General features: G+C 43.3%; 1 protein-coding gene across 2 annotated transcripts in view; it reads left to right on the forward strand.

The window, feature by feature from the left end:
• Window positions 1-1295: 1295 nt before the first annotated feature.
• CYFIP1 (cytoplasmic FMR1 interacting protein 1) overlaps window positions 1296-12181 on the forward strand; it is a 76557-nt gene continuing 65671 nt past the window's right edge. For both annotated transcript variants that reach the window (XM_027674819.1, XM_027674818.1), the window contains exon 1: window positions 1296-1386. The gene's annotated coding sequence lies outside the window, so the exon portion shown is untranslated. The remainder of the gene's footprint in view (window positions 1387-12181) is intronic.

The following is a 12181-nucleotide window of genomic DNA, read 5'->3' on the forward strand; positions in this document are numbered from 1 at the left end:
ACTGAACTTCAAAAGGGACAACACTACATAGAAAAGGTAAGGAAACTTTAAAAGATAAAGTACGTATGTTTGTTGTGGTTTACTGGTCAGATTATGTGACTAACACATCTGTTCTAGAACAGCAGTTACAAGTATTGAGGCCATGTTGCTGAGAACACAGCTGTGTTGGGCAGGACACGTCTCAAGGATGAAGGACCACCGCCTCTCCAAGATCGTGCTCTATGGTGAACTTGCCACTGGCTGCCACAAGAGAGGAGCCCCGAAGAGAAGATACAAGGACTCCCTGAAACAACATCTCAGCCTTGACCATATTGATCATCATCACTGGTCTACTCTGGCCTCCAATCGGGAGATCTGGAGACACACCATCTATAACGCTGCCGCTTCTTTGAGAACACACACAGGATCACTCTCGAGGAGAAAAGACCGCAGAAAGAATCGTGTCTTGCAGAATATACCACCTAGGGAGTCCTTCTGCTGTGCCTTTTGCAACTGGACTTGTCTATCTCGCATTGGCCTTTTTAGCCGCCAGCGTGCTTGTAACAAATGTGGGTAGAGCCCTTCCCAAATCTTCGTTTGCGAAGCCTAGCCATGATGATGAAAAGTGGAAGGTTGTCAACAGACACTAGCAAACAGCCTATTTTTTTATGGTTTTGATTTTAACAAAGTGTGGTTATTTTGGATATAAACCCCACAGGTACGAGCACCCTTTGCAGGACATTTAGAGGGGTTTCCCACGGGATCCACTTTGGTTCTTTAAGGTTAGGTCTTTCATCCTTACTGCTGGTCTCTTTTCTTCGCCACGCTGCCAAAATTATGAAGCGGGAAAAAAACCCAGTGACCTGTCCTGCCGCCCCCGGTGCCCTCGGGGCGCTGGTTTCCCTACGGTGGTGCCGGGGCGGTGCCGGGGGCGGGTTTGTTTACGAGTACGAGGGGTCGCTGTCCTCCTGGGCGTGTTCTTAGAGGCAGATTTCCCGCTCCGTAGGGCGCAGAAAACGTCCCTTTCATGAAAAGCAAAGGGGCAGTCCAGGACGCACCTGGGCCGCCTGCGGCATTCTTGGGATTTCTCCCGGCTCCCCGGGAGGAGGAGGAGGAGCCGGAGCCGAAGCCGGGGCCGGAGCCTGCCGGGGGGGGGGAAGGGGCGGAAGGTTTGGGATGAGGCGGGAGGAGGAGGAGCTGGAGCGGCAGGAAGGGTGTTTCCCTGCGCAACTCCCGGTTGAAGTGACTCAGACAGGAAACTCCCTGCCGGGCGCGGCCCAGGAGCGGAGCTGCCGGGCCGGCGCGACCCTCGGCGGCGGCTGGGCCGAGCGGAGCCCCCGGGCGGGCGGACAGACGCGCTCCTCCCGCCGCCGGGCAGCGCCGTTCCCGGGAGCCGGCGGCGAGCGGGTGAGCAGCGCTTGCCGGGGCCGGGAGCGGCCCGCCCGCCGAGCGGGGGGAATGTCGCTCCTCCGCCGCCGCGGGGCGGCTTCACCCCCTCCCCGAGCATGGGCGCTTCGCCTGCGGGGCCGGGCGGCGCCGCGCCCCCTCTCGCTGGTGACCGCGAGTCCCATGCGCATATTTCGCGACAGCTCGGTATTCGGTGCTCCCCGCCGGCTGGGAGGTGCCGGTGCCGCCGCGGGCGCTCGGGCGGGGCCGGGCGGCACTTCGGGGGCGCGGAGGGGAGGGTCGTGCGGAGGCTCGGCCGGCGCTGAGGGCAGCGGGCAGGCGGCCTGTCCTCAGGAGGGGTCCCTCACGGGTGCTCGCCTAAAAGCCTTTTCTGGTTTTTCCTTCTGGGTGTAAGGTTTGTCTTGTTCTCTCTCACGCGTAGCCCTTGTGTCTGTAACACAAAGATGGTCGGAGTTGTGCTTCCTAGACTGTCCTGGAGCGGGTTAGAGAGGGAAAAAATAAAAGTAGAAAGCCCTGTGCAAGTTCATCCCGCTCTTCAGAGGAAGGAGGTGATCTATAGTGCTTGTCTAAGGACATGGAATAACTTCCTCCTGAGGAAGTTGAGATTTATCGAGTTAAAGTAACTATACTGTAGTGAAAGCAGCAATGTAAGCTGGAAAATCCCCAGATGGATGGTCTGGTACTCCATCTCTCCCCTCTGATGAGCAAAGACAGACACGCACTTCATCTGCGTGAGTATTCCTGTAGTTCATCAACATCTCTGCTAATAGTTCTTGCCTTTCAGTAGGCTCTTATTGCCTTGATTTTTATTCCCGTGCCGTTTGATGACAGGTTGGAGTAGCATTCAGACATGTAAATAGGTGTTTGTGCCAGGAAGGCTGTTGGGAGGAAGTAGTCTTTGTGGGATGTAGCCAGTCTGCCTGAAGTGCTGGCTAGAGAGTGTGCGTTATTGAAGGGGAAGGAAAGCTAGCTGGAGGAATTTCTTCTTAATTAGAAGGTCATGCCAGGCTTTACTGTAAACTGTGGGAAATGGAAAGCTTAGGCTAATGAGTGACTCCAGTCCTTATTACATTCCAGTTACTTATTTGGCATAACTTTATTTTAATAAGCTTACTGAACACATACACATGCAGTGTTGATGGTTAGTGTGTTTTTCAAAGTGGAATTTCTAATAATACTGTAATGCAATTCTGCAGTCTCTGAATTATGTTTGTATTAGTTGTACTTAAACTGTTTTATGCTCAGAGAGAGAATATCTGAGCTATATGCTAGACAATGCTTTGCTAGTCCTTACTAAAGTTCTGATTCTTGACTTCATTTGTCCCACTTTTTACCTTTAAAAATCTTTTTTTTTTTTTTTTTAACATTTATAAACACAGAGTTTCTGTTGATCTAGTGTAAAAGGCTCTTTAAGCTTTCCCAGGCAACTGGGTCTGTGAAGTCTGGCTGGTGCAGGCAGCCAGTTGTCTCTGTAGCGGCCAGGAAGGAGGAGGAGGAGGAAGCAGTCTGTACAGCATTGGGGTATAGCAGGAAGGCTTAGTCCCAGTATCATCAAATCTTGCTCTCTAGAAAATGTACAGCAGTTTTTCTTTGCAGCAGCTTAGAATTTTACGTTTTTTTTTTTTAATAGGGACTATGCAATTGGTGAAATATCTCTAATATACTTTGGTTTTCAGATTGTCACACCTAATTTATTTATTTTGAGAATAAACCTCTCAGAGTCTTAGAAAAGTACCCAAATACTCCCAGCTCCGCCCTCCCCCCAACTGCCCTGCTGAAGATGGGTAAGGCTTTGTTTTGTTTACAGATCTTGGGTTTGTCAGTTTCTCTTGAGGGTTCTGATGGGGAGAGCGGAGTGGTGTTTGGAATGTGCTCAGCTCTGTTAACTTAAAATTTCTACCTTAATAGGTATCACAATATTTAAACTGAAGTGGAGCTGAATTACCAAAGTTGTTTAAAAAAAATAAATCAATCTGTGTTACAAGAAAGGGAGTGTTCCCCAAACAATCCAGACTTTTCAGTTCTTAACTGCTGAATGTGTGACTTACAAAAAAGGTGGTAGTCCCTTAGTGATGTACCTGTAATACCAAAGCATTCATTAACAAAACTCTTGTTTCTTCAGCTTGCCTTGGATGGAAATTGTCCATTGTGCTTAAACCAACAAATTCTCTTGGTCGGTTATACAGACTTTTTAGTGTAATTAAATAATTAACAGATATCTGTTCCAGCTACATGTTTTACGTTAGATGTTGTCTGATATACTCCTTAAGTTTTGGCTAGTACCTTGTTTATTCATTATGTGAGAGAGTTGTCTTGGAAGGTGGCTTGTTCCCATGAGTAGGTTTTAAAATTTTATCATAACTCTTGTCAGAATCATCTGCTTGTTTTATTTTTAGTTTTGTTTCTCAAAGATTTCCAAGATATTTAAGGTGAGGTGGAATTGAGCTGCAAGGTTTTAACAAAAAGATGGAACAAAAAATCCCCACAAAGTTCTTTTTTGTGGATTTGGTTTTATTCATCCTCTGGTCTGAAAGCTGCTAGAATTTCTTGCAATGCTATAGAAGAGAAATTTAATTTTAGTATAATTTCCGCACCTATTTATGTGCACATCAAGAGGGTTTCATTTTACAGTTGTTACTCCATGTTCTCAGGGCAAGTCCTTGAAGTGGTTCCTTTGCTGTAAAGTAAACTTGAATGTTGGTCAGCAGGTTTTACCCTGGTGAATTGGAAATCACCTGTGTGATTGACTTCGCTGCTCTTGAAACAGTGACTCTGTGAGTTTCTAAATTTCTATTGTTTATTTTTAAATAGCTGCAGTTACTATGGCAAGCCCCAACTTAATAAGCAATTATACTTGAACCAAATTAAGTGCTTGTTTACCCAGGGATGCTGCGGAAGCTTGACACAACCCAAGCGTGAATGACCAGTGAAGTGGTTCGGGTGGATCCATCCGTGTGCCTGGGAATGTAATTCATTTAAACAGTCCTGGGCTTCCCTGTGAACATGTTCTCAGGGATGAAGACAAAGAGAGAGTAGTAAATGTAACAGATTTGGAAACGATTGATATTTAGAACATGTACCTTGTTACCAGTGGCCTCTGACAGACCTCATTCTTAAAGGACATTTTGTTACTTTTTGGCTACATTGTTATTTGAATACACAACAAATTAAAGCCCCCGTGTTTGTCGGTTTTGTGCGTGTGTGCAGAACTGAGACAGTAACATGAAAGAAGGACATTTCAACATTGTGAAATATGACTGTATACCTACAAAACCTGAGAACTTAGTGCTTTATGTTTTAAGCTACAGACATCAGGATTCTCTACTGCACATCTGCCCTTAGAAGCTTATGTTTGTAGGGCTTGGGGGCACGCTTTGCTGTGTAATACTGATAACGGAGTGTGTATTGATCTGCTTTGTTTAAGTGTAATTCCATTAATCCACATCACTGCCTTTCTAGTGGTAAAATTAATGTATGATGCATTGATGAGACTTGCTACAGTAATACAGAGGGTGCAAAATAGTAGATAATCTTTCTATCTCTTGGCACCAAAAATGTAAGATCTTTTGGGTAACTCCTTATCTTTTGTAAACACACTGGCAAAAATCCTGAAGCTTGTTTTCTTCGTAAGACGCGGAAGATTTTCTCTCTTACAATATGCACTGTTTCATTTTTACCTCTGTTATGTCTATAAATATATGTGCACTCATAAATGTGTGCATTTGGGGGGAAATTCCTGTCTTTACACGGTTCAGTTTTGTGAGAAAAGTGACAGTCTTAGACTTTTAACTGTAAAAAGTAGACTTGTGGTAAAGGTGAGTATGGCACAAATAATTATCAGGCATTTGCCATCTCAGCAGAAATGCCCCTTCCCTCAGGCTGACTGTCAGCAAGATAGCACATGAATTTATAGCTATGTAGCCTTTCTACATAAAGACCATTGTGAGAGAAGTGATTTAAGGTTGTGGGCAGCAGAGCTGAGAGCAGATCTGGCTGGGGATGTTGGAAACAGAGCCCATCTCTCCAATCCTTCCTAGCTGATAGATGGTGGTGGTCCTTGCTCCCAAGGACAACTAGGAGCAGCACTTATGCCCTGCTGCCATATCGCTTTCTCCACATCTTCTGTAGCTGTTTCATTCTGCCAGACCTCTGCTCCTGCTGGCAGGGACCCCAGCAGGGCATCAGTCTAATGGCATGGTGAGCTCAGAGAGGGCTCTTGGACTGGGAATCCCTTCACAGCTAAATGAGCTGCTTTCTGGACACCTCCTGTGTGGGACATATCCAGCTGTGGTCTGCCAAGTGTGGATTTGCAACCCTCTGAGTTATGCTGTGAGGTTCCCATGAAACTCAATGACGAGAGAGAAGTAAAGGCGAATGTGGAGGTCCTTCAGTTGTGTGGTTGTTCTGTGGTTCTGTGTGTGTTGCCAGGACAGCTGCTCTGGCATAGGCACAACTGAAAGTGAGTGTCCTCCACAAGAGGCGGCATTCTACCTGTTGACTTTAATAAAGCTTTTCTTATTTCAACTAATGGGGTAACATGTGAGGAATTGGCACTGCTGTTCTTGCTTTCAGTAGAGGTAAATGCCAGGTCAACAGGCTGTGGTGCTGTCCTTTCCCTGATTCGTGAGTGCTCCTGGTTTACAAAGCAGTTACTCATGGAGTGAAGTTGTATGATTTCTCCTTGCTTGAACCAGATGTTGGGAGATTTTCTCAGTTTAACAGGGTGACTCTCACCAAGCCTCTCACATGGCTGGTTTCTGCAGGTCTGCTTTCAAGGAATGTTGGTTAGGAGGTAGTAGGATAACCAAGAAACTTTTTAGAGACAATAATTGCTCATTTAGATAAAACAAATGCCATTCCCCTTCCTTTCACTGAAAGGCATCTTAAGTATTCAGGCAGATAGACTTATGCTTACTAGATGACACTCTCTACAAATGATTAACAGAGTTGAGTCTCAGTAATATTCTTATGAATTAATATAGAATATATTGTTAAGTAAAAGAAAAAAATGAAATGGTGCTTTTACTCTTAGAAACAAATAATCAGATTTAAAAACCTGTACTGTGGGTTTATGTTAGGACACAAATCTTGAGAACTGACATGCTAAGTAATGATTCCAGGTGTGCAAAAGGTACAAGATGTTTTTGGAGATGCTTGCTTTATGTACTACAGGTGTAGAAGAGATTTCTGGGATTTAGATAAAAATACAGTAGTACCGTACGTCACTTTAAAATACTTTAATTCTGATATGGATGTGGACACTTTATTGGCAGGAACTAAAAATGCTGTTGACCTGAACTTATCTATAGTCTTCTTTCAGTATAACTCTAACTGTTTTAAGTGGGTTCAGTGACATAAAATCAGTAAGGGGAGTACACTGAATTATACATTCTGAATGTGAAGTTCAGGCAAACTGTCATGACACATAGCTCAAGATATGTGAGATAGGTGATATCAGAAGTAAAGCTTTGGATTAATTTTCACTGAAACGGCTTGTTTTCTTGTATAAAATGTAACAGATTATAAGCTCTTTTGGGGAAAAAAGAGAGCTTAAGAACTAAAAGCTATGTACTTATTTCTGTTTTTCCTTCTATCCTCTCCTGTAGTATTTCCTTTATTTTTTTAAGGAAATGATTAAATCATGACTTGCTTCTTGTCTGATTCACACTCGCCTCACAGAAATGCACACAGTGGTACGTTTTCTTAAACAGCTTCTGGAGCCTGTTGTGTTTTTCTTTTTTTTCTTTTTTTTTTATAATACTACAATTTTGCAAAATTGTACATTATACTTTTACTGATTTGTATATTAAAGAAAAGCTACTTTTAAGCATAGATAATACAAATTTGCCTAAAGTATCTTCCAGCTTATTTTTCAGATGAAGCCATGTAATTTTTTTAAACTGAAAGTGGAGAGAGTTGTATTTACCAAGTACTTACAGGTAGAGGAAAGGAGTGGGAATGACAGCAGACAGCCCATGTTTTAAAGAGTAATTTTTATTTTGGCCTTTGTTTACTTTTTAAAGTCAAAATAAGGCAATGCTGAAGCCAGAGCTTCAGCTGCAGGCTTGCATTTAAAAAAAAACCCACTGGATATAATTAATGCCTGCCGTGTCATTGGGGGGCACATGCTGTAAGACGGAGCTGGATGCATAATGTGAAGGCATTGTGGAATGGGAGACTTGCAGAGCTGCCCCTGCATGGACAGCTGCCCTCAGCAGTGATGCAGTGGGTGTGCTTCCCAAAGGTAGGGGTGTTGCCAAGCAGACTCGACTGAGAAGCTGTAAGACTAACTTACAACCCTCTCTGTAACTGAGCTAAGGAAGAGAGTCTCTTCCAACTGAAGCCATTCTATGATTCTAAATAAACAGTTTGTCTAAGGCTGAGGGGCTGTGTTGTTGCTTAGATTGAAATCTAAAGACTCCAGACCTTTGCCTTCGTATCTTTGTGGCTCATCTCTCTTGCCTGTAACATGACAGCCACCATCCACAGCTGTGCCCTTTTTGATTAAAGTAACAGCACTCCCTTTACACAACATGCAAAGGGCAGCCAACCAAACCCACATTGAATTGAACAGGCATGAGCAATCTGTGACAGAAGTCTTCCTGCAGGATGAAAGGTGCTGTGTCTGAGCCATGCCAGCCTAATTCCATGTGCACGTGCTTCTTCTCTCTTTTGTGGGGTGGTTATTGCTCTTGTCCCTTCCTTTCTCATTCTTTGCAGGCTGTTTACATGGGTGGTGTTATCTTTGCTAAGAAATGAGAGAGCTTTTCACAACCGCTGAACATGCTGTAAGCACTGTGCTTCAGTGCTTGGCTTCTGTGCTAAACTTCAGTCTTCCCCAAAGCACTGCTGTGCAGCATTGCTTCCTAACACAGCCATGCAGCAGCAGGAACAATCAGGAACAGAAGTATGGAAGAAATGCTCGTTGAGGACAGCTGCAGGGGATAGCAGCAAACAGAAGAGATGAAACAGGAGAGGGGAGGAGTGAGCTGGGTGAGAGGAAAAGAACACGAAAAAGAGGAGAGTGAGTTAGTCAAGAAGAAATAAGATGAAATGATGCAACTCAAAGATGTAATATCAGTATTAAGAGGGTGAGGCAAGTAAGTGTAGCAAAATGGATCTCAGCACACCTAATCTATGATGACAGTGCTTAAATCTTTAAGTTCATTTCAGCTGAAGAGAGACAAAATATTCAGAAGGAGGTTCATTTTGTACATAAGTTTAATTAGTTCACTCAGAACTAACTCAGCTCTGTAAGAATTAATTAGTAAATCAGCAGAAATCCCCTCAGCCATCTAGCCCCACCAACATTAGAATTTTATTTTTTTATTTGTGACTTTTATCTTGAGTGTCAGACTTAGGTACACAGATAAAGCAAACCAAGCAAAACACCTCTGAATTCTTGTAGCACAAGTGCTGCTGCAGAGGGGGTTGCATGCTGCAGAATAAGCTGCAGCTTATTATCCCACTCCTTATTCATGTGAGTGGGATACCTTTGGAGCAAATTTTAGAGACTTAGGCCTCTCCCATACCATCATAATGGATTCTCAAATAGGTTCTCATTTTTGAAGTGTGTGCGTTTTGTGCTTGAGATTCACATGGGGGTAGCATTTGACCCTGTGTTTTAACATCAGCAAGTTTCATCTTTCCTCCAAAGCATCAGGATGTGGAATGATGCTGCAGATGCATAGTACTGGCCTGGCTGCACTTCAACATACCTGGTCATTACTTGCTGCATTGTGCAGATACTGCTGCTGTAGAATTAGTATGTGCTCATCTGTGTGCTCCTGCTGGCTGCTAAAACAGCAGGAAAAAATAAACTCAGCCTTGTGATGACTTGCTAGCAAAGACACAGTGACTCCAGCCTTGTGCTATGATATGGGAATGCTAGGGTTGCATTATTTTCTCTACTTGTGGGAGAGTTGTCTTACTGATGCTGTAAAAAGGAGGAGCTAGCAGACCTACACCTGATGGTAACCATCAGGAAAGGCGATTCTGTCCTTTCATGACTCACCAGTCTTGATGCAGGCTTTGTCTGAAGAGCCTGAGACTCCCCATTCATAACCTAGTGAGATGATAGTAGAGCGTCAGACCTTCCCATTATTGGAAATGTGCTTGGATTCATCCAGGCTGTTGGAAGGGAATGGCTGTAGTTACTTGACAAGCGTAACCGTCATCTGAGTCCTGGTTACCTGTTGGTAACAATGTGCCAACATTGTTACAGCGGCGTCCTCCTGACCTTGGTTATCATGTGGGTGGGAGGGAGGAACAGTACTGATTCATTAAAGCATGGCTTTTAGGTTGCATAAATGGTGCTACTCTTGCTCACTGACACTGCCCAGAATTCACTTTTCCAGGTGACAAGACTGGTGTATCACTGAGTGCTTGAACCTTGTTTGCACAGTCATAGTGCAGGTATTGCTTGTGTAAAGAGATAGGGTTGCTTGTTGTGATGTTTCCCTGCAGGGGACAGAAGCTGGACAGGTAGTAATATAGGTCACATGAAAAATTCACACATGACTGAACACAAACAGCTTTTTGGGAAGTTGAGGTTTTCTGCGAAAAAAAAAAAGGAAAACTTCCTCACTATTAGCCTCATGCTTTTCCTCCAATCTGTGCCTGCTTTTGGAAGCAGCTTTCTTCCCTGCACCCATCCAATGGCAAGGCAAAACAGTTGATGTGAGCTGCACCACCCTGTAGGAGTCTAATACTAAATTAATTGTTTCCATTATGTGGCCATTCTTCTAGGACTGTGATGTTGAGTTGTGATAATTCAGTGTTGGAATTTTTGTTTTCCCTTTTTCACCTATTGAGCCTTTTATTTTTATTCCAGTCACAGACGTATTTCTGAAAGCTTAACAGTATGTCAAATCTGTTGCACAAAGGACTGTCAGCTGCTGTTTGCTTTCTTCTGTCTTTTACTTTAATCAGGCAGGCCAGTAAATGATGTGGAAAGCATTTTTCTTTGCTCCTTCAGCTTATGCAAATCTGTTGCTTAGGAACGAAAAGGAGCTCCAGTCCCAAAAGGAACATCTCAGGCTGATCCATTTGGCAAAAAGGCAGATTGTGCTGTCCAGAGCTCAGAAAAAGAGCATTCAAACAGAGAAGCTCCAGTGTGTTGGTGTTCTCTGAAGCACTTTAGTTATCATGCTGTTAAAATGTTTTCTGCTCACTCTGAATTGATAGGTAAGCAGTTGAACAGCCAAGGTGTTTGAAATTTAATTAAAATAGAACTAAAAGAGAATTTTTGAGGGACATCTTGGAGGTTTGAAATAAAATTTAATATTAGAGTAATTGCTATGCTGTTCTTGGAAGAAGAAATCTGTTCCTTTTGTTAGTTCTTCCCTTTACAAGGGCCCTTTGTGACTGGAGTCTCATGGTTTAACTTGAGCAGAAACATTACACAGAATATTGAATCAAATTTTCTTAATAGAAAAATGATTTAATTGGTTTTCTGCAAGCCGGTGGCATAGGAGAATGAGATAATGGGACAGAAGAAACCTGAAAATATTGTGTTGCTATAGGGATAAAACTTAAATTCTGCTGCCATGCAAACCAATTCTATTCTTGTGGGAATGTTGTCATTAGTTTCCATGGAGTTTACTGGGGTTGGTCTCATAAACCCCAATTCAGCAGGCCATTCGATCATCTTTTTAAATATATCTCCATTTGAATTTTTTGAATTTCTTTCCTTCAGTGCATGGACTGTGGAATACCTTTGTTTCTCCTTTTTAAAATTATATTCTTCTCTTCTTCCTCCTTACCGGCTGTACATAAAGTTTTCCTGATTTTCTTCATAGAATTCTGTCCTCTTCAGTAGGGTAAGATGTATTTATTTATTTATTTATTTATTTATTTATTTATGCCTGTTTTTAAAAGGCAGAACAAATCATATGGATACATATTTCAGTTAATGGATTGCACAGCAATTGCAATCTTCAGTATCCATGCCAGGCTTGGCACTATATTTTAATTTAAAATTCAAAGATGCTTTTGCAGACTTAGGAAAGAAGAGAGACAGTGTCAAAGGAAGTGCTGTTTGAAGTGCAGACATGCTTCCCCTTTGTCTTATTTTGAGCCTGGGAACATGTACAAGCAGTTGTAGATCAAATGTGTCTATTTAAAAGCAAAATGTGACCAGTGGTTTGCAAATAGGCATAGGGCATCCCTTCCCAACATAATTTTTGAGTCAAATGAAACACTGTTCTCATCTGCAAAGTCAGAAAATATACTAAAATTTCTGTAATCCAGCAATTTTTTGTTAATCATGGAAACTCCACCTTAATTATCTCACTCTTTGGCATGATCCTTCCCCATTTTTTTATATGAAATAACTTTTTCCACTTAAAATTTCAGCGTTTGAGATCCTTTTGGATTACGTAGAGCATACTCCTACCAAAACCAATTCCTCGAATGTCCCAAAACCCTCTGCTTTCTTGGGCTGTGTTCTCAAGCTAATATTTGCATGTGTTTTATTCGTATTGGACGTAGGCTGGTTTCTAGAGCTCACATTGTACTGGATGCAGCAGGGGCCCGTTCTGTGCAGCAGGAGGTGGGGTGTGCTGCAGCACATTTGCTTGCCCCACTTGAGCAATTGCAGGAACACGTGGCTGAACGTGCTGTGGTAACTTCTTCCACAATGGGGAAAGAGAGAGAGACTGTGCTGGAGCGGGTCAGGCTTTGCTGATCCCAGCTCAGAGTGTGGCGCATGGCCCCTGGCTGCCAGCTGTGGCCCAGAACTGCTGATCCAGCCCTTTGGGACTGGAGGCCCCAAACTCTCCTCTCGAGTGGTGGG

Source organism: Neopelma chrysocephalum, unplaced genomic scaffold (assembly GCF_003984885.1).
Source record: "Neopelma chrysocephalum unplaced genomic scaffold, ASM398488v2 Primary Assembly neopelma1_25, whole genome shotgun sequence".
Taxonomy (NCBI): Eukaryota; Metazoa; Chordata; class Aves; order Passeriformes; family Pipridae; genus Neopelma; species Neopelma chrysocephalum.